The sequence below is a fragment of the Rattus norvegicus genome, chromosome 2 (assembly GCF_036323735.1).
Source record: "Rattus norvegicus strain BN/NHsdMcwi chromosome 2, GRCr8, whole genome shotgun sequence".
Lineage (NCBI taxonomy): Eukaryota > Metazoa > Chordata > Mammalia > Rodentia > Muridae > Rattus > Rattus norvegicus.
The window spans coordinates 146,730,453-146,753,009 of record NC_086020.1 but is presented as its reverse complement, the minus strand read 5'-3'; the positions used below and the strand labels follow the sequence as shown (position 1 = coordinate 146,753,009).

General features: G+C 39.0%; 2 long non-coding RNA genes and 1 pseudogene across 5 annotated transcripts in view; 2 read left to right on the top strand and 1 right to left on the bottom strand.

The window, feature by feature from the left end:
• Nucleotides 1-1,169: 1,169 nt before the first annotated feature.
• LOC120100832 (uncharacterized) lies at nucleotides 1,170-14,107 on the bottom strand. Its single transcript, XR_005500985.1, has 3 exons — nucleotides 13,722-14,107; nucleotides 8,217-8,339; nucleotides 1,170-1,831 (listed from the first exon to the last, which is right to left on the bottom strand). It is a non-coding gene; the product is annotated as an uncharacterized LOC120100832 (long non-coding RNA).
• LOC120101133 (U4 spliceosomal RNA) lies at nucleotides 9,932-10,054 on the top strand (annotated as a pseudogene).
• A 159-nt stretch (nucleotides 14,108-14,266) lies between the features above and the next one.
• Nucleotides 14,267-22,557, top strand: part of LOC134485921 (uncharacterized) — a 40,601-nt gene continuing 32,310 nt past the window's right edge. For 3 of the 4 annotated variants that reach the window (XR_010064294.1, XR_010064293.1, XR_010064292.1), the window contains exon 1: nucleotides 14,267-14,761. This is a non-coding gene — a long non-coding RNA (uncharacterized LOC134485921). The remainder of the gene's footprint in view (nucleotides 14,762-22,557) is intronic. The other variant, XR_010064295.1, reaches the window with a different exon arrangement.

The following is a 22,557-nucleotide window of genomic DNA, read 5'->3' as shown; positions in this document are numbered from 1 at the left end:
AAGAAACTTTTTTTTTTGTAGTCACTGAAAACAAAAGTTTTAAAGAGTGCAATTCAGCACCGAGGCTCCTAGAAGCAATGGTAATACCAGCGCCATCATGTGCATCCCACACACTCTGTTCCTTTGGGGACTGTGTCCTTTAACACTTAAGAGTGAACTGATAATGTGGGAAAATACAATTAGCGATAACAAGAATAATGAAAACAATTGCATATTTATCATATTACATCTTTTTTCTAAAACTTCATTCTTAAAGTTCTCCGAAATTAGTAGTATCTAGGGCTATGGAAATGGCTCAGTGACTAGGAGGGGTGCATTGTTCTTAGAGAGGACTGAGATCACTTCTGAACATCCCCACTGGGCAGTTCAAAACTACCTGTAAGGCCACCTTCAAGGGATCTGATGTCTTCTTCTAGCTTCAACTGGAACTGCACTCATCTACACATGCATACGCACACACACATCCACGTGTGCATGTGCGTGCACGTGCGCGCACATACACACACACACACACAGGCACATGCGGGTGTGTGGAAAGAAAAAGACATAATTGAAAACAACAACATCTCACAGTTTTAGAATGCTAAGCTGATGGATGAGGTTAAATCATTTGCTCAAAGTTACAAGGAATGGAAAAGTAGGATTTCAGAACTCATCAATGGGTCTGTTTGGCTGTATGTTATCTCCACATTGCCAGACAGAATAGACATAAAAACAATGATGTGTATGCAATTTCAAGATTTCAATGTTATCGATATTCAATATATTGATATTTAGACCTTTTCTTGTCAGTTAGAAAAGAAAAGAAAAACTTGCCTGAAGGTTCTGCATGTAAACATGTGCTTGCTAAACACACAACTCTGGCTGAGATACAGAAGTCATCGGGACAGATTGCAGCAAATTGTTTAAAGTGCAAAGCTGAAATGGAGTCTGCCTATTTACACAATGAAGACTAGCATTAGTCCTGATAGGATAATAATGTCATGGAGTAGGGACCTGAGTTAAGAACAGACTCAAGAACAGTTACATTCTTCTTGAGTAGTGACTGAAGGTAAGTGAGAAAGACAGGAATCAGACCTCCCCGCAGCAGAATGTTTGAGACATATTGATCCAAATGCTCCTTTTGAAAGCTTGACAAGTGTGGGCCTCCAGCTCATGCCCTGGCTTGCTTCTTAGCCTGAAGGAATGTCAGCAATTCCAGTCTGCTGGAAAGAACTATTGTCTCTCTGCTGCTAGCTCACCCAGCTAGCCTGGATTCTGAATGCTGGACCTGATTTTACCTTCGTGTGGTTGGTTGTCTCCCTCCCTGAAGTTCCAGCTCTCAGTCCTGTGACTCTGGCTAGAAACCAGTTTCTTCATCACGGGGTATTTACTGATTAAAAATGTATCTTTAGGCAACTGGGCTATGCGTTCTCTTCAGTTGCTCCTGAGTACAGCCCTTTCCACTGTGACTGCACCTATCTTTGGTTATGTGTGATTCTTCAGAGTTCAAATTTATAAACTACAACAGTGGTGGTGACAATTTATTAAACTCCAGGTACTTTGAAAGCAGCTTAGGCAGACATTCCCTTGTTACAAGCCTAAGGGTCCTAATATGAAGATAAGAGTCCAGTAATAGCTGTACTTGATGGGTGGAGGATGTCTAACCACAGCTATTAATGAGCACCAGTGCTGCGATCTCGGCTCCAGGTGTCTGTTGTCCTGGCTAATTGCACAGTTTGCTCTCTCCCCATTCCTCATTCTTCATACTGAGCTCCATTCTTCCCAGCCTCTCTGACTCAGTGCTGCTGATCCGAAGTATGACTTTTTCTCATTTCCTGAGAACATTTTCCTTAAGCCACAATGAAAGGAAACATTTTAAAGTACAATACTGTCAGAATTTTCACGTAGGAACATGAAATTCTACTTATTAGAGATGATTGTAATTATACCCACTTAAAAAGATTTCACTCATATTTTAAAGTGAACAGCAATTTATACCTATTAATCCGAGCTATCATTTTTGTTTTAAATTGTGAAAACTGCAAAGCCTATAAAATTCTGAAAATTTCATTGAGCATTGGGTACTAAGCATTTGACATGAACATTTCTATACAACCTTCAATGTCAGAACCTATCGGAACATGACACTGTTACTATTATTGTTATAATCTTTACTTAATAGGTGATAGAATCATTAAAATTTAAAGAAAATTTTAATGTACAAAGGCAGGAAATATTTCAAATTCAAGGTTTGAAACTAGAATCTATTAAGCAATACACAGTACAAACAAAGCTTTCATCACATATGTTTGCATAGACTTTAAATTATGAATTTAAAGCTGTATCTTGATATGTGCTTAGTCTATATCAACTTTGCTGAAGCTATTACATGATAAGCTAAAGGAAATGCAGAAAACAGCCCAGCCAGACTCCACAAAGAACTAATTTGGGCCAATGATAGAATCAACCCCAAGAACAGTTTCTATCACATTTCACCATATTAAAATAAAAATTCCCTCAAACCTCCACAGAGCTCTTTCTATGTAGCTTAATGAAAAAGAAAACTATATGGTAAGACATACAAAATGCCATGGTTTACTTTGCATATTAGCCCTAGCGTTTACTTCAGAACTGTCCTAATAAATGAAAAATAAGGATAGGCTCCTCAAGTATAATCTTCCTCCTCTTCATCCTCCTCCTCTTCTTTCTCCTCCTCTTCTTCTTCAGTTTGTTTTTTGAGACAGGTTTTCCCTGTGTAGCCTTGGTAGTCCTGTTACTTTGTAGAGCAAGCTGTCCTGTAACTCAGAGATCGGTCTGCCTCTGCTTCCCAAACGCTTTGATTAAAGGAATGGGCCATCACTGTCTGCCATAATTTTCTTATTTTTGATGAACCTTGTCTACTGAGAATATCACCTTAAGAATAATACACTTATATCTAACTTATATCTAGTGTACTTATATCTAAGACTGTCCTGACCATCGAAGCCCATTTTTATGTTGTGTGGTTATAGATAGCTTATTTACTTTAAAGGCTTTTATTAGGTCTATCTTGTGGGTAACGGGTGTCAAGCAATGAAAAGGTCACGCCCTCCCAGTGTGAGACTTACTAGCTCTACAATAACACACAATCAGATCAGACCCTATCACTTTGATAATCAGACCAAGAGCTAGTTGGCCCGGGTCATCTCGCATCTCGGATGGAAGGTGGAACATTGCTTGTGTAGCTTTAAAGCCTTAGACCGAACTAATCAATGCATTAACCCAACACACTGCAGCTGGCTTGGCTTCAGCTGTCCCCATTTCATGAGAACTGCAGATGTTCCCTGTACTCACCGGATGGAATCTCTCTCCAGTAACGAGTCTGCTCATGTTAACTCTTAGGACAGTGGGACTTTGGGTTAATTGAGTATTTCACAGGGAATCTACTTTTTCCTACCATGCCACCCACCATTGCGGATGTTCCACCTGAAATTTCTAGAAAGTAATGAGCAGAGTCTACTTCATCATCAGGGCTGGAGTGAGTGTCAAAGATAACTCAGTGTTTATTGGTATTACATTAAAGTTTAAAATACAATGTCATTGTAAAGCTCATTTCTTGTGGGTTTCTATGGTTGTTTGGTGTATCTGTATGTGAGTGTGGTATATGTATGGTAGGTAAAATATATGCCTAAATATACGTCATGTGGCTATGTAATGGGCACATGTGCTTATTTATATGTGTGTTATGTATGTATTTGTTGTATATGTGTATATATCTATGTGATCATGGTATATGTGTTTTGGTATATGTACACATGTGTGTACAGGTATATCTGCCTATGCACATATGTATAGATGTCAGAGAAGGAGGATGTTGGGTATCTTGCTATATTATTTTCTCCCTAATTTTTTCTATTTCTATTTTTTATTAGATATATTTCTTTACCTTGCATTTCAAATATTATTCCCCTTCCTGGTTTCCTGTCCATAAGCTCCCATCCCCTCCCCTCACCTGCCCCCATACGGGTATTTCCCTAATTTTTTAAGACAGTGATTTGGAGCTTGGCTGGCTTGTTAGCAAGTTCTAGAAATGTCATCTCTACCTCTTATAGTGTGGGGTTATAGGCTTATGTGAAGCATGGTCGGTCACCTTTTCACATGGGCTGTACTGTCACCTCACACTTGTACTGCAATAACTTTCACACACTGAACAATATATACTTCCCTCAAATTTTTCAAAAGGCTAATTAAGTAGAAATGGTGGACAGTTGAAATGAGAGTACGGTAATGAGAAGATCCAAGTTTTCTCCCCCTTTTCCACCAGCCATTGCCCATCCCGTCACACCAATCAATCTACCACACACATGTTTGAGGTCTCATATTTTTGTGTGTGTATGTGGGTGACAGAACTAGAGAGTGAGCCCAGAATATTGCAAGTGCTTGCTGGGTGCTCCACCTTTGAGGTACACCCTTAGATAGAAAGAAGTACTAACTGTTGATTTAGTCAAACAACTCTGAGTCCTATACACCTTTCCAAAGTATTTCAGCCACTGTAGTTGGTATCCCAAACTTAAATGTTATGTATTAGGTTTGCCAGAGAAAGAGAACCTATAGTTTGTGAACGTGTATGCAAACATATAATATGTTTTTTTAATCTTTACACATAAAGAGAAAGATTTACCCTAAAGAATTGCTTATGGGGATAATGCAGTCCAGAAGACTGGAATCCCAAAATTTGAGACAATATCATTTATGTCTAGAAGTAAGATTCCTTCTTATAGGTGTGGAACCTTAGTATTTTTCTCTTAAGGCCTTCAGCAGGTTAGATGAGGGCCATCTGCACTATGGGTTTTTATTTGCTTTATTTAAACTTTTCATCACATCTAAAAAAAGTAGCTTTACTGCGACATTTATGCTGGTACTTACCAGCACCTAAGTAGCATGGCCTAGCTAAGTTGACTAAAATTAGTCCTCTTATCTAATCTTAATAAAAAAATTCAGTGATCCTTCTGTTATGAATAGAGAGCTAAGTATCTAATAAAAAGATGTAGGGTGCTTGTTGCTTCCCTTCCCTTCCTAAGAAAGCATATTTTTTGTACAAAGACTGCTGAATGTACCTAAAATATTCCACCTTCTAGCTCCTCTTGGATCAGCAGGGAACTGTAGATAGAGGTTATTGACCACAAGTTAGGGAGAACTTGTTGAAGGAATGTCAGCCGGTATAACTTTTGATGGCCATTTCACTGTCCCTCATCTTTGTCTGGTATTTGGTCATGGTCACGGAAGAAGTACAAGAAAGTATAAGATCTACTGATGTCATCAACAAATGTCATGGATGCCAGAAACAAAGATCACCTTGTAATTTATACTGATGGTCTGCACCAGTGACTAGTGTCAGAGTTCACTTTAGCTTTTAATTTAATTTTATTATGTTGGGTTGTAAGCACTGTATGGTCCTCCATAACCCATGACCGACCCTCCATCCTCCTGTCAGTCCCTGGTGTCCCCTGGACAGTTCCACTTTTACTGTCATGCCATCTTGTACATATATAATTTCATGTATATATGTAAAATTTAAGACAGACAAATGAGAAAAAACATGAGATATTCTCTCTCTCTCCTCCCCCCTTCTCGTGGTGTGTGTGTGTGTGTGTGTGTGTGTGTGTGTGTGTGTGTGTGTGTGTGGGTGTGTGTGTATGATGTGATTATCCTGATTGTATAAAAAGTTCCCATTCCTATGGCTTGTTAATCTAAGCAATCTAGAGCTTTAATTGGCACCCTCAAAGATACAGATAAATATAAAGAAGACACTGAAGAATGAACACTGGTGTAAACTTTCAGAGTACCTAAGGCAGAAGCAATGGTTATATAACCTAGACATAATGAACACCCACCTTATCAGGGACCTTTAAGAATTCTATAGAACAGGCAGAGCCATGAAATTAGCCAAAGGGAAAGGCCTACATAACTTTGGAAGGAGAGAATATAGACATTTAGAAGAAGCACGTTTTCCTAGCTTGCCCTTAAGAACATACTGGGATTAATTACATGCAAGCTGTGTTGTTTTTCTTCCTCTGAACTCTCCTGAGCCAAACAAGAAAGGTCAGGCATGGGATGGGGTGGGTTTAAGCAATGAGCTTCAGAATCTTCACTGCATAGTTGTCCTCACAGAAGAGCCAAAGAGCTTTCTTCCCTTGCTCCTAAGTGTAAGCCCCACTCATTATAAGCCATTGGTATACCTTAACTGATGAGCTTCTCACCTCTGACCACAAAGGCTGAACAATAAATCTCTTTTAGACAGAAATTTTTTATTATTTTATTTAGGTCATATAAGTGAATTAAAGCAATCTCAAAAAAGACAAGAATATAAGATTTCTGTCATTAGTGGACATTAGATTTTTTTCCCTGTGGAGCCATAAAATCATGCATGTATACGTTGAGTAGGAATGGAGCCACCCAGGAAACCCAGAGGGCTGAAAGGAGGGAGGAAGGAGAGAAAACAGAACTGGTTTAAATGTTTAATTTACAACATATATTTGTATAGAATCTTTGAAAAGAATCAAAAACAATAAATGTGAGGGTAAATTATATCATTCCCCCACAAAACAACAACAATAATTGATATTTAAGTGGGGTGTATTAGAGACAGTTAAAGGTGGTGAGCTGGCCTTTGATGATAGGCGTTAACGACTGCATAGCCATCATGCTCAACTAAAGCCAGCCATAGTCTGCCAGATGACATATGAGTAATCAGCTTCCAGGCAGAATGGGGAGAGGCACAGCAGTAGTGAAGGTATAGTTGGGAGGGTTTGTGCATCTAATTCTGCAGCCAGACTTGAGTTAGGGAAGCTGGGAGGGATGGATAATCTGGAGTGCAAATCACTGGAAGTGAACACATACTGTTTTCAATGGGGAGAGAGAGAGAGAGAGAGAGAGAGAGAGAGAGAGAGAGAGAGAGAGAGAGAGAGAGGCAAGTTTCATTTCAGTTCAAAGAAAGGAATGTGAGACCAAGATGTGCCTATTACAAAGTGATCTGGTCAGCAGGATAACTAGCCAGAGAATCAGAAGACAGTAAGAAAATCATGGCTTCATTGTGACTGAAATCCTGAAAGGGACATATAGAAGATCTCTCTGTCTTAACTGTCCCCTCTCTCCTTTTGCCCTTTCCTTTCACTTCTACCTTTCTCTCCCCAAGGGACAGGCATGATCAAGGTTTTCCTGAAGTGTGGATTCTTTGGCTGCTGGAAGAACATGGACTTTTGATGTGTAGTTTGTGTTCTGCCATCAAGGGTATTCTCAGTGGTTTTCACAAAACCCAGCTTATTGTTACAGAAACACATTCCCATTGGGAGTTTCCTTTGAGGAGTCTATTGGGAAGCATAGAAACACATAAAAGGTATTTCCTCAGCAATTTTTATTGTCCCTTGTCTTCTGTCAGGAGTGAGAAGCTGACTTAAAACATATTGGAATGGATATGGTTTTGAGAAGGAAAGAGATAGATTTTAAAGACTTATGGTAGAACAGACAATATGAATAATATCTGATTATCCTATCTTGCTAATTCTATCATGACAAAATGAAGTATTTTATTAAGTATATACCTCATCATTTGGATGATGACAGGTATTTATTGAAGCATTCTGGGAAGAGCTCCTGGAACTCCAGCCTTAAGTACCTCTTAAAGCCATCGTCGATGTGATACAATTGTCTCTACACGTTTCTTTTGCCCTTCACCCACTTTTCCCAATTACATTACTTCTATGATATAAAATTCCTGTAGTTAACCCACTGGCCAGTTAGAGTTTAGTGTTTGTTGAAAATCTGCCTTATAAACACTAAACATTTAACTTTCACAATAAACATCTCAATCTTGGAAACAGGGGGAGGGGACTATGGTTAGCCATTTGTTCAAAGTGATTATTTTAGTCAAAATAGAAGAATTCTCTCAGTTTTCCTACACTAAATTATCAGCTTAAAGATGTAAAACAATTGTATACTATAATCTTGCATGCTGTGTAAATTTTGGGAAAGACTGAGGCAGGGGAATGGTGGTCAAATGTTGAGGAGGATTGGTGTTTTAGAACAGACTTGGCAAGACTCATGATGCTGAATATACACTGAGTGCCTGGGACTGGAGGTGATTTGGAATGGACCATCACAGAAGGAGACATTAGCATCCCAGCTGAGACATGTCTTTTCCTGTGTGGAAAAATATTTCATTGTGTAACAAGACATGTGTGATGGGTTTAGCTTACCTTTACTCAATGAGCAGACCCATTGGCATGCATGAAATGCCAAGAGCGCTACTTAGTCCTCACTGCCCTCCTCTGGGGTTCTGGGTCACACCTCAATGGCTCTGTAGATTGGAACTGACATATCTGTTGTTTTCCAACATAAAGAAAAGACTAAGTAACAGTCTTGTCACTGTTTAATCATGTTTCTGCTTTTTATTCAAAGAGAAAACAGTGATAAGCAAAAGATTGAATTCTGTATTCCCCACAACAAAGGATGACATTTCAAAACTGTTTTTGATTTAATGGTTCAGTGACTTACAATATTTTAGGAACTGAAAATATATTAAACTTTCAGGAAATATGATAAACATTTGGACAACTTACAACTTTCATACAAGCCACAGCATGTCCCATGGTCCATTCCAAGGTACTAAAGTCAGATTATTTGCTTAATTTACAAAAGAACAATAATAAGTAACATTTTAATAAGAAAAACTATTGTCTCCAAATCTTCTCAGAATACTTACAGCCACATTGGAAACAAGTATCTTTAGATTCAAGCAGTTCATGTATAAGAATAAGCAATTTAACTTTATTTTAATGTTTTAAAAAGTGTAACCTTTTAGATATCGTTTTTATGTTAGAACCATCTAAACAATTTAATCCTTAAAATAAAACTAGATTAAAGGAAAATTAACTTTTAAAATGTCATAAAATTATTTTATTTGATTATCTTTTGCATTCCTGCACAATATTAACCATAATCCCAAACCCCAAGCTTCTTTCTCCCCCTTTTATTGAAAGTAGATTTGTTTTCACATAATTTATCCTGATTACAATTTCCCCTCCCTCTACTCCACACAGCTCAGGGTTCTATGGTATAATAACAAAATAAAATAAAATTTAATACAACAACGTACAATAAGATAAAACAAATATAACACATGGGAATTGGATTGAACAAGCAAACAGGGAGGATCCTAAGAGAAGGAATAAGAAACAAATACAGACACAGAGACCCGCTTTATTTTCACATTCCAGAAGGCCAAAAACCACTAAACTGAAAGTAATAATATAGATGCAAAGGACCTGTAAGGCAAAAAGGAAAATATAAATAAAATAAAAATATAATAAGATAAAATTAAAACAAAGAAAGAGGAAGAACCCTGACACGATATTATGAAGCAAGGAAACTCTGAGCTGCAACTGAGTCTTCTGTTGCCTGTCTACTGCCTAAAAATAGTTCGTTTTCTTAGTGAGACTCCTTTGGAAGAAACTAAATTTTCATATTCGAGTGGCTACCAATTGACAGTTGCCTCTTAGTTAGGGAGGGGGGCCGGTGTCCAAGACTCCATCTACAGTGGACCCTTGCAGACTCTTGCCGACCCTTGAACACTGCCCCAGTTTGTGAGTTCTTGCACATGCGCACTGATCATGTTGCTTGAGCAGGTCTTGTTTGCTTGGTGTCCTCCATTCATTCCCTCTCGCTCTTACATTTTTTCTGCCTCCTCTTTCTTGGGGTTCCCTGAGTGCTAGAAAGCTCAACACTCTTAGAAAGGTCCTCTGCTTCATTTCAGTAGCAGAAACACCTATATGCATTATATTCTCAGGAAAACTCAGTAATCTTTTCACACTGATAAGTACTTGTTTTTCTAACTTTTCAAAATTGTATGTTGAATGTTGGAGGGGGCCTAGGAAATTTTAAGTAACCTCAAAACATTATTTTTAAAAATTAAAGCTTTGCGCAGTGACAGTATCGTAACCAATGAGGTTTATATGAGGCATAATTATTGCTAATTGAAAAATTAAATGTAAGCTATGTGGTGGTGACCTCCATGCCTTTTATCCCAGCACTCTGGAGGCATAGGCAGGTGAGTCTCTGAATTTGAGGCCAGGCTGGTTCAGGGCTACACTGAGAAACCCTCTCTAGAAAAAAACAAAAAGAAACACAACCTACTCTAGTAGAGAAAAGATAGTGTTTACCTTGCCAAGGACTTGGGAACAACTTCTGAGGGCAGCAGCTTCAGTGCCAGAGCTCACAGGATGAGGATGTGGGCACAGCACCGACAGACATGTGGCATTTACGAGCATGTTTGAGCAACAACAAAGAGGCAGATGCAGAATGCGGATCATTTGCAGAGCTGAACAAGGCCTGAAGAGGCAATCTGAAGCCATGTCTTAAAGTACGTTTTAGACCAAGTAGAACTGATAATTTTAGGTCTGTTTTAGGAGTCTGAATAAGCCACCTATACCCCTAAACTCCTAATTGTGGGAATGGGTGGGTGTTGCCTCTGACTTTTCTGCTGCTTTTGGGACACTTTTTCTTCTACTGGATTGCCTTGTCCAGCCTTGATATGAGGGTATGTGCCAGGCCTTGCTATAACGTGATATGCTCTATTTCGTTGATACCGCTGGGAGGCCTAGGCCTGCTTTTCTCTGAAGGGAAACAGGAAGGATGCATCTGGTGGAGAGAGGACATGAGGGCTGTGAGAAGTGGAAGGAGAGAAAACTGCACTCAGGATGTAGTAAATGAGAAAAGAATACAAAATGTGATGATATGATTTATTCCCATCCAGACCATAATATAAGCCCTTTGAAACTATCCTTACATTTCAATTTTTTTCTGCTTTCTGTATCCTGTCATCTCACCAACAGCTCTGTGGACACTCAGTGCCAAACCCTCCCATTTTGTTCATCATCTCTTTTTAATTTCGTCTAATCTCTTTTACTCATGTCTTTAGATGAACCCTTCTTAATGGTTCTCAGCTAAGCTTTGGAAACAGATATGGAAAACTTGGCCTCTAGCTCCGTCCCTTTTACTACTACATTCCTTGTAGTGATGTTGTTTCAAATAACATCAGAGAACAAACCAAATACATTGAACGCATTGTCCAACTTGACTTAAGGAGGACCTGTTGTCTGATTGAAGTTGGCTAATATACTGTATGTGTATGCACAAACTCAGGTACCACAGTGGTCCCGTGAAGCGCAGACTGCTTTACAATATAATGATCAGCACAGAAAGGAAGAGCTGCCTAAGACCCTCACTGAACTCTTCATCATGAGTGCTTCACACACGACAGCTGGTTCCTCCCCTTTATTTAGAACAGAGAGCAGAGACAGCCCCAAGGGATAAAAGTCCTTATGGCATTTACTTAGTTTAAGGTTGAGGCCGTAAAATGACCATTGGGCCACATTTTATTTAAACTGGATCATTTAACTTAAAATTTGCTACTTAAAACATTTCATACAAAATTAAGAGTTGTGGCTTCTGTTGAAAATGCAGAAGGTTTGTCCACGGAGTATCAGTAACTTAGGTCGCAGGTAAGAGAAGGGCAGATTCTTTAAAAGGTACCAGTGTTTCTCCTTCTGCATCCCAGTCAACATCTATCTCCTAATACAACTCTGGAGCCAATGAGACAGAGGATGAGAGACAGTACAGGAAGATACGTGGGATCGAGTCGTCTTTCATCCCAATAAGGAAGGATTTTCAGAGAGTTCATAGTTTTGCTCATGATAACAAAAGAATATTTCTTGAATACTTCTGTGTATGGGTGAGGAGGAGCTGGTATAATGTCAATTTCTTTGGATGGAAAATAAACCCTACCTAAAATCTCTTATTTCCTCCTCCAATACTCAATCACTCTTAGGCTCTTCGGAGAGCACAGAGAATCAACAAATAGATAGTCATCATTATAAAAATCTAAAGAAGTTGAGTTGGGGATGAAAGAGAAATATAGGGATTGAGAGAGAAATGTAGAGAAAAACACTTTTTTGATAAGTAAGATAGAGCAAGAATTCCTAATGAGATAAAAGGCTAATAAGTAATGTAAACAAGAGTTTCTACCTTTTTAAGTATTTGAAGACATCGGTAAATATCCCTGCCTGGAGCTGAGTAAGAGACCAGCAAACCTATTAAGCAGCCGTGTACTTCCTATTACAGTTTACTGGTGTTCACGCTTAGGAACCCAATCGAGTATCATAGGGAAGGCAGCAGGCTAAAGAGTCTGCTTTCTGAATTTAAAAGAACCATATCTGACTCTGCTTATTCTAAAGGAATCACATTTGCCTATAGTAATGCATATAAATTTAGGCAATGGTGTCTAAACCAGTAGTTCTCAACAATCCTAATGCCGTGACCCTTTAATACCATTCCTCATGCTGTGGAACTATTAAACTATCCTGTTGCTCCTTCATAACTTTAATGTTGCTACTGTCATGAAAGTAAACATCTGATATGAAGGATATCTGATATGCAACCCCCAATGTGGTTGCAACCATAGGTTGAGAAGCACTGGCTCAAATCTATTCTGCAAACATATAACAGCTCAGTATTAGAAGACACCAGAGGTGATCCATCAGTTCCCAACGTTGTGTAGTGTACCTTTAATTAACATGTAGCCAGTGTGATATGGAGTTCATTTTCATAACATTTGCATTACTCTGGCCCTTGGTAACACCCCTAGTCAGTCTAAAAAGGACCCAATTAACCAGGAAATAGAATATATATTAGACAAGATCGACTTGAACATGGCAGGGCACTGGGGAAAGCCAAAACGACATAGTAGCTAAGTTACAAAATGAGGTTCCAGGTTCCCCCAAAACAACCTTTCTACATTAAAGATAATTTGGCACGAGAACCTTGACCATAGTTATTGTTCCCAAAGGAAACAGGTATCTTCGAAGGAAGAAAATGCTACATGCATATTTTGACAATATCTTTTATATTTGATTTTAAATTAAAAAATTCCTCTCCCGACAGATTTGGAAAGTAATTTTAGAACGGCTTAATTTCCTTTTTATTAACTAAAACAGAGATATAATTTGATTCTTTTTCCAGTTGTGCTCTCTTGTCTACAATGTAGATTGAACATTATAATTTAAAAAGAAATTGAGATGCTCCCTCAAAGTTTTCATGTTATGCTTTACATTTATGTAAGGATGTATGCAGTGCTCACATGCCTTTTTTTTTTCAGGTGAGCCGAAGTATGTAGCATTACAGAAGCTAAAACTTCCCAGAGTCATCACTAATTTTTATAGTTTGGACACTGTGGTGTTCTCTTTCAACTTTTCTTACTTGGGTCAAAATTCCAAATACATTTGCCCAACTTAAAATTTAAGAAATTTAAAATATATGTGCGATCTCAGTACATAAATTCCTGGGCTTCAAAGGGTTAAATTGCTCTTCAGACACTCAATGAGTTCAATTTAAGAAGAGCAAAAACACTGCAGAATACCAGTCATTTATTATAGTCCTGACTTTGCATCTCAACTTGTCTTAAAGATTTTGGAATTTTTAAAATAAATCATAAATTATTTATCATCTTTGAGGTTCATTACCCAGAAAGCAAAATGCATGATTATAAATCTAGCATTTCTGTATTTGATAATCAACATATAAAAATCCCATTTCTTACCAAGAAGTGAAAAATGACTATTGTGTTTCCAATTAAAACTACATTTTAAAACGCTCTACATCCATGTACACAGCTGTGCATTCTGTAAAATCACTTTAGATCTCCTCACCTGCTCTGTGCTGCTTTAGATCAGTATTGATAAACTGACCCCTTCCGCTCCTCTGTAACATAGCCGAGAACATGGGAGGTTCGTTTCCCCTGTAACTTGTGATCTCACAACTTCTTTGGTTGGAGCTGGCAAAAGGGATTGCTGTTACTATTCTCTTTTAGCTTTTCAGTAAGTGCCAACAAACAAAATTATATTCCTTCCCTTTTATGGCTTTCTTCAAGGTCCTGGCCTGCCGAGAAGGCATTTGTGAGGCAGGCAACACGACAGTGTTAAACAGTTTATATTTTAACCACAGAGAATTTCCAGTCAGGTCTACACATATCTTGATTCTTTGTCACAGAATTACTTGAAAATAGGAAAGGGGAGAAAAGCATGCTTTCTCCCAATTTCTTTTGTTTTTCTTCTGAAATGAGACGACCTTTCTTGGTTTTGAAGAGACAGGAAGCTCTGAGCGGAGTCAAGTGAAAACGAAAGTATAGGCAATCGACGCATCTTATTTTTATTAAATAATTTCGAGGCATAAAAGAGGAGTTATTTCTTTTGTCACGGAGTAGGCACTTTGAGCTTCTTCTAAAGGCAGACATGAACAGTGGCTTGGAAGGCATGCTTGGAAAAATACAAAGGTTTTTTTTTTTTTCCTTCCCCCTAGCGTCATGGTAGCTTGCCATTAAAAACAGTTGCTGTTCCAAGCCGTCTGTGGCCAGTGCCAGACATTCTATCAACAAAGCAGAACAGTATGGTCTCAGACACGTTTGTAGACTTTTCATGAAGACGGCTAAGTGATCTGAGACAAGCATGGAGAGCACGGAGTCAGGCCACTTATGACTGGATCAGAAGGGGTCAGTGGGAACCTCTCTGTTCCTGCTCTGATCATACATCTGAAGACCCACTGAAGGGGACAAGGACAACCAACCAAGGCTGTGTTCATTTACAGGATTATCAGGTTCTGGATACCTTTCTCCAGAAGCTATACAAGTAATGTTTTATAACACGGAAATAGATGGCTTTAGGGATGCTGAGCGCTTTTGTTTGCAGATGAGGTGAGCAAATATGACCGAAGTCACAAGCTGCCTGTGAGTAGAGAACTCAGAGAGCAATTAGATCATGAAGCAATAAAATACAGTTAAATATGTTTACTTTTATCTTTTAATGGTAAAGAAAATTGTCAATGTACCTATGTTTATTTCACTTTAGGCCAGAAACAATATTTTCATCCTGAAAAGTACTTCCTTTACCATAGAAATATAAAGATATAAAAGTTTCTTTCATTCTTTAATTGCCTTAAAATATTTATAGAAAATGATTTCTGTGTTGAAGAGATGGCTCATTGGTTAAGAACACTTTTTGCTCTTGCCTAGGACCTGAGATTGATTGCTATATCCAGGGCCAGTTCACAAATGACTCTGTGACTCCAGTGTCAGGCCATGTGTTGTCCTCTTCTGACATCCATGGGCACTGTATGCATATGGTGCACATACTCAATCAAAACACTCATACATATAAAAGTGTCTAAAAAAAGAGAGAAAGGAAGAGAATGAGTGCTATTTTTATAAAAACAAAATGGCATATCATTGAATATTTTTATAGTAGCTATCAGTAGCACATAATTGAAAACCAGTCCCTATGTCAGAACAGGAGATCACTTTTTTTTTTTGCCACTTTAAACAATTCTCCTACCAAACAGCCTCAGCTGTTCACTGGCTATGCATTTCTCCAGGTTCTCGGTTGAGAAGTATCTTTTGCAATCAGATCTTTTCTCATTAGTCCTGTTTTTCTAGCAATGGCAACTGAAATAGATTCATGTGGTTCTTTCCCTAGGGGGAATTATAAACACATAAAAGAAGGAGGCATAGCTGTATGACGAAATATTGTGTAACCATTGAGTGATATGTGGCCAATTTCTAATATCAAAGAAAAAAGTACATTATATGACAAAGTGAAGCAAACATTTGTAAAACAATTCTAAGCACACAAGTCACACACACACATACACGCACACACATATATATTATATATACATACATACATATATGTACAAATTTTCTTTTTCAACAGAAGAAAGCCCACATGTACATGTTTTTACACATATACATATATTTGGCTTATAGGATTTGGAGGTTTGTTTTCTTTCCCAAATAATTGTCTACATTTTTTTTATTAACTTGAGTATTTCTTATATACATTTCGAATGTTATTCCCTTTCCCGGTTTCCGGGCAAACATACCCCTTCCCCCTCCCCTTCCTTATGGGTGTTCCCCTCCCAACCCTCCCCCCATTGCCGCCCTCCCCCCATAGACTAGTTCACTGGGGGTTCAGTCTTAGCAGGACCCAGGGCTTCCCCTTCCACTGGTGCTCTTACTAGGATATTCATTGCTACATATGGGGTCAGAGTCCAGGGTCAGTCCATGTATAGTCTTTAGGTAGTGGCTTAGTCCCTGGAAGCTCTGGTTGCTTGACATTGTTGTACTTTTGGGGTCTCGAGCCCCTTCAAGCTCTTCCAGTTCTTTCTCTGATTCCTTCAACAGGGGACCTATTCTCAGTTCAGTGGTTTGCTGCTGGCATTCGCCCCTGTATTTGCTGTATTCTGGCTGTGTCTCTCAGGAGCGATCTACATCCGGCTCCTGTCGGTCTGCACTTCTTTTCTTCATCCATCTTGTCTAATTGGGTGGCTGTATATGTATGGGCCACATGTGGGGCAGGCTCTGAATGGGTGTTCCTTCAGTCTCTGTATTAATCTTTGCCTCTCCCTTCCCTGCCAAGGGTATTCTTTTTCCTCATTTAAAGAAGGAGTGAAGCATTCACATTTTGATCATCCGTCTTGAGTTTCGTTTGCTCTAGGGATCTAGGGTAATTCAAGCATTTGGGCTAATAGCCACTTATCAATGAGTGCATACCATGTATGTCTTTCTGTGATTGGGTTAGCTCACTCAGGATGATATTTTCCAGTTCCAACCATTTGCCTACAAATTTCATAAAGTCGTTGTTTTTGATAGCTGAGTAATATTCCATTGTGTAGATGTACCACATTTTCTGTATCCATTCCTCTGTTGAAGGGCATCTGGGTTCTTTCCATTTTCTGGCTATTATAAATAAGGCTGCGACGAACATAGTGGAGCACGTGTCTCTTTTATATGTTGAGGCATCTTTTGGGTATATGCCCAAGAGAGGTATAGCTGGATCCTCAGGCAGTTCAATGTCCAATTTTCTGAGGAACCTCCAGACTGATTTCCAGAATGGTTTTACCAGTCTGCAATCCCACCAACAATGGAGGAGTGTTCCTCTTTCCCCACATTCTCGCCAGCATCTGCTGTCACCTGAGTTTTTGATCTTAGCCATTCTCACTGGTGTGAGGTGAAATCTCAGGGTTGTTTTGATTTGCATTTCCCTTATGACTAAGGATGTTGAACATTTCTTTAGGTGTTTCTCAGCCATTCGGCATTCCTCAGCTGTGAATTCTTTGTTTAGCTCTGAACCCCATTTTTAATAGGGTTATTTGTTTCCCTGCGGTCTAACTTCTTGAGTTCTTTGTATATTTTGGATATAAGGCCTCTATCTGTTGTAGGATTGGTAAAGATCTTTTCCCAATCTGTTGGTTGCCGTTTTGTCCTAACCACAGTGTCCTTTGCCTTACAGAAGCTTTGCAGTTTTATGAGATCCCATTTGTCGATTCTTGATCTTAGAGCATAAGCCATTGGTGTTTTGTTCAGGAAATTTTTTCCAGTGCCTATGTGTTCCAGATGCTTCCCTAGTTTTTCTTCTATTAGTTTGAGTGTGTCTGGTTTGATGTGGAGGTCCTTGATCTACTTGGACTTAAGCTTTGTACAGGGTGATAAGCATGGATCGATCTGCATTCTTCTACATGTTGCCCTCCAGTTGAACCAGCACCATTTGCTGAAAATGCTATCTTTTTTCCATTGGATGGTTTTGGCTCCTTTGTCAAAAATCAAGTGACCATAGGTGTGTGCGTTCATTTCTGGGTCTTCAATTCTATTCCATTGGTCTATCTGTCTGTCTCTGTACCAATACCATGCAGTTTTTATCACTATTGCTCTGTAATACTGCTTGAGTTCAGGGATAGTGATTCCCCCTGAAGTCTTTTTATTGTTGAGGATAGCTTTAGCTATCCTGGGTTTTTTGTTATTCCAGATGAATTTGCAAATTGTTCTGTCTAACTCTTTGAAGAATTGGATTGGTATTTTGATGGTGATTGCATTGAATCTGTAGAATGCTTTTGGTAAAATGGCCATTTTTACTATATTAATCCTGCCAATCCATGAGCATGGGAGATCTTTCCATCTTCTGAGGTCTTCTTCAATTTCTTTCCTCAGTGTCTTGAAGTTCTTATTGTACAGATCTTTTACTTGCTTGGTTAAAGTCACACCGAGGTACTTTATATTATTTGGGTCTATTATGAAGGGTGTCGTTTCCCTAATTTCTTTCTCGGCTTGTTTCTCTTTTGTATAGAGGAAGGCAACTGATTTATTTGAGTTAATTTTATACCCAGCCACTTTGCTGAAGTTGTTTATCAGCTTTAGTAGTTCTCTGGTGGAACTTTTGGGATCACTTAAATATACTATCATGTCATCTGCAAATAGTGATATTTTGACCTCTTCTTTTCCAATCTGTATCCCCTTGATCTCCTTTTGTTGTCTGATTGCTCTGGCTAGAACTTCAAGAACTATGTTGAATAAGTAGGGAGAGAGTGGGCAGCCTTCTCTAGTCCCTGATTTTAGTGGGATTGCTTCAAGTTTCTCTCCGTTTAGTTTAATGTTACCAACTGGTTTGCTGTATATGGCTTTTACTATGTTTAGGTATGGGCCTTGAATTCCTATTCTTTCCAGGACTTTTATCATGAAGGGGTGTTGAATTTTGTCAAATGCTTTCTCAGCATCTAATGAAATGATCATGTGGTTCTGTTCTTTCAGTTTGTTTATATAATGGATCACGTTGATGGTTTTCCGTATATTAAACCATCCCTGCATGCCTGGGATGAAGCCTACTTGATCATGGTGGATGATTGTTTTGATCATGAATTCGGTTTGCCAGAATTTTATTGAGTATTTTTGCGTCGATATTCATAAGGGAAATTGGTCTGAAGTTCTCTTTCTTTGTTGTGTCTTTGTGTGGTTTAGGTATAAGAGTAATTGTGGCTTCGTAGAAGGAATTCGGTAGGGCTCCATCTGTTTCAATTTTGTGGAATAGTTTGGATAATATTGGTATGAGGTCTTCTATGAAGGTTTGATAGAATTCTGCACTAAACCCGTCTGGACCTGGGCTCTTTTTGGTTGGGAGAACTTTAATGACTGCTTCTATTTCCTTAGGAGTTATGGGGTTGTTTAACTGGTTTATCTGTTCCTGATTTAACTTCCATACCTGGTATCTGTCTAGGAAATTGTCCATTTCCTGAAGATTTTCAAATTTTGTTGAATATAGGTTTTTATAGTAAGATCTGATGATTTTTTGAATTTCCTCTAAATCTGTAGTTATGTCTCCCTTTTCGTTTCTGATTTTGTTAATTTGGACGCACTCTCTGTGTCCTCTCGTTAGTCTGGCTAAGGGTTTATCTATCTTGTTGATTTTCTCAAAGAACCAACTTTTGGTTCTGTTGATTCTTTCTATGGTCCTTTTTGTTTCTACTTGGTTGATTTCAGCTCTGAGTTTGATTATTTCCTGCCTTCTACTCCTCCTGGGTGTATTTGCTTCTTTTTGTTCTAGAGCTTTTAGGTGTGCTATATTCTGCAGGCACTCAGCGCTATGAGTTTTCCTCTTAGCACAGCTTTCATTGTGTCCCATAAGTTTGGGTATGTTGTATCTTCATTTTCATTAAATTCTAAAAAGTTTTTAATTTCTTTCTTTATTTCTTCCTTGACCAGGTTATCATTGAGTAGAGCATTGTTCAATTTCCACGTATATGTGGGCATTCTTCCCTTACTGTTATTGAAGACCAGTTTTAGGCCGTGGTGGTCCGATAGCACGCATGGGATTATTTCTATCTTTCTGTACCTGTTGAGGCCCATTTTTTGACCAATTATATGGTCAATTTTGGAGAAAGTACCATGAGGAGCTGAGAAGAAGGTATATCCTTTTGCTTTAGGATAGAATGTTCTATAAATATCCGTTAAGTCCATTTGGCTCATGACTTCTCTTAGTCTGTCCACATCACTGTTTAATTTCTGTTTCCATGATCTGTCCATTGATGAGAGTGGGGTGTTGAAATCTCCCACTATTATTGTGTGAGGTGCAATGTGTGTTTTGAGCTTTAGTAAGGTTTCTTTTACGTATGTAGGTGCCCTTGTATTTGGGGCATAGATATTTAGGATTGAGAGTTCATCTTGGTGGATTTTTCCTTTGATGAATATGAAGTGTCCTTCCTTATCTTTTTTGATGACTTTTAGTTGGAAATTGATTTTATTTGATATTAGAATGGCTACTCCAGCTTGCTTCTTCTGACCATTTGCTTGGAAAGTTGTTTTCCAGCCTTTCACTCTGAGGTAGTGTCTGTCTTTGTCTCTGAGGTGTGTTTCCTGTAGGCAGCAGAATGTAGGGTCCTCGTTGCATATCCAGTTTGTTAATCTATGTCTTTTTATTGGGGAGTTGAGGCCATTGATATTGAGAGATATTAAGGAATAGTGATTATTGTTTCCCTTTATATTCATATTTGGATGTGAGGTTATGTTTGTGTGCTTTCATTCTCTTTGTTTTGTTGCCAAGACGATTAGTTTCTTGCTTCCTCTAGGGTATAGCTTGCCTACTTATGTTGGGCTTTACCATTTATTATCCTTTGTAGTGCTGGATTTGTAGAAAGATATTGTGTAAATTTGGTTTTGTCATGGAATATCTTGGTTTCTCCATCAATGTTAATTGAGAGTTTTGCTGGATACAGTAACCTGGGCTGGCATTTGGGTTCTCTTAGGGTCTGTATGACATCAGTCCAGGATCTTCTGGCCTTCATAGTTTCTGGCGAGAAGTCTGGTGTGATTCTGATAGGTCTCCCTTTATATGTTACTTGACCTTTTTCCCTTACTGCTTTTAATATTCTTTCTTTATTTTGTGCGTTTGGTGTTTTGACAATTATGTGACGGGAGGTGTTTCTTTTCTGGTCCAATCTAATTGGAGTTCTGTAGGCTTCTTGTATGTCTATGGGTATCTATTTTTTTAGGTTAGGGAAGTTTTCTTCTATGATTTTGTTGAAGATATTTACTGGTCCTTTGAGCTGGGAGTCTTCACTCTCTTCTATGCCTATTATCCTTAGGTTTGATCTTCTCATTGAGTCCTGGATTTCCTGTATGTTTTGGACCAGTAGCTTTTTCCGCTTTACATTATCTTTGACAGTTGAGTCAATGATTTCTATGGAATCTTCTGCTCCTGAGATTCTCTCTTCCATCTCTTGTATTCTGTTGGTGAAGCTTGTATCTACAGCTCCTTGTCTCTTCTTTTGGTTTTCTATATCCAGGGTTGTTTCCATGTGTTCTTTCTTGATTGCTTCTATTTCCATTTTTAATTCCTTCAACTGTTTGATTGTGTTTTCCTGGAATTCTTTCAGGGATTTTTGTGTCTCCTCTCTATGGGCTTCTACTTGTTCATTTATGTTTTCCTGGAATTCTTTCAGGGATTTTTGTGTCTCCTCTCTATGGGCTTCTACTTGTTTATTTATGTTTTCCTGGAATTCTTTCAGGGATTTTTGCGATTCTTTCAGGCATTTTTGCCATTCCTCTCTGTAGGCTTCTACTTGTTCTCTAAGGGAGTTCTTCATGTCTTTCTTGAAGTCCTCCAGCATCATGATCAAAAATGATTTTGGAACTAGGTCTTGCTTTTCTGGTGTGTTTGGATATTCCATGTTTGTTTTGATGGGAGAATTGGGCTCCGATGGTGCCATGTAGTCTTGGTTTCTGTTGCTTGGGTTCCTGCGCTTGCCTCTCGCCATCAGATTATCTCTAGTGTTACTTTGTTCTGCTATTTCTGACAGTGGCTAGACTGTCCTATAAGCCTGTGTGTCAGGAGTGCTGTAGACCTGTTTTCCTCTCTTTCAGTCAGTTATGGGGACAGAGTGTTCTGCTTTCGGGTGTGTAGTTTTTCCTCTCTATAGGTCTTCAGCTGTTCCTGTGGCCCTGTGTCTTGAGTTCACCAGGCAGCTTTCTTGCAGCAGAAAATTTGGTTTTACCTGTGGTCCCGAGGCTCAGGTTCGCTCGTGGGTTGCTGCCCACGGGCTCTCTGCAGAGGCAGCAACCATGAAGACCTGTGCCGCCCCTTCCGGAAGCTTCAGTGCACCAGGGTTCCAGATGGTCTTTGGCTTTTTCCTCTGGCATCCGAGATGTGTGTGCAGGGAGCAGTCTCTTCTGGTTTCCCAGGCTTGTCTGCCTCTCTGAAGGTTTAGCTCTCCCTCCCACGGGATTTGGGTGCAGAGAACTGTTTATCTGGTCTGTTTCTTTCAGGTTCTGGTGGTGTCTCAGGCAGGGGTCCTGCCGCTCCTGAGCCCTCCCCCACGGGAGCCCAGAGGCCTTATACAGTTTCCTCTTGGGCCAGGGATGTGGGCAGGGGTGAGCAGTGTTGATGGTCTCTTCCGCTCTGCAGCTTCAGGAGTGCCCACCTGACCAGGCGGTTGGGTCTCTCTCTCACCGGGTGTCTACATTTTTTATAATCTGCCATCTGAGTAAGTCATTATAAATATTAAAACTAATTTTATATATATTAAAAAATGATGATTGGGTTTGTAGACTGTGAGGAAGCTATGTGTCTTCAGGCCAAAAGCTTGCTTGCTCTAGGATATGTCCTAGCAAATATGATACAAGGCGATAATGAGACAAAAGATTTTTTTTTCAGCAAAAGATTAGAAGAA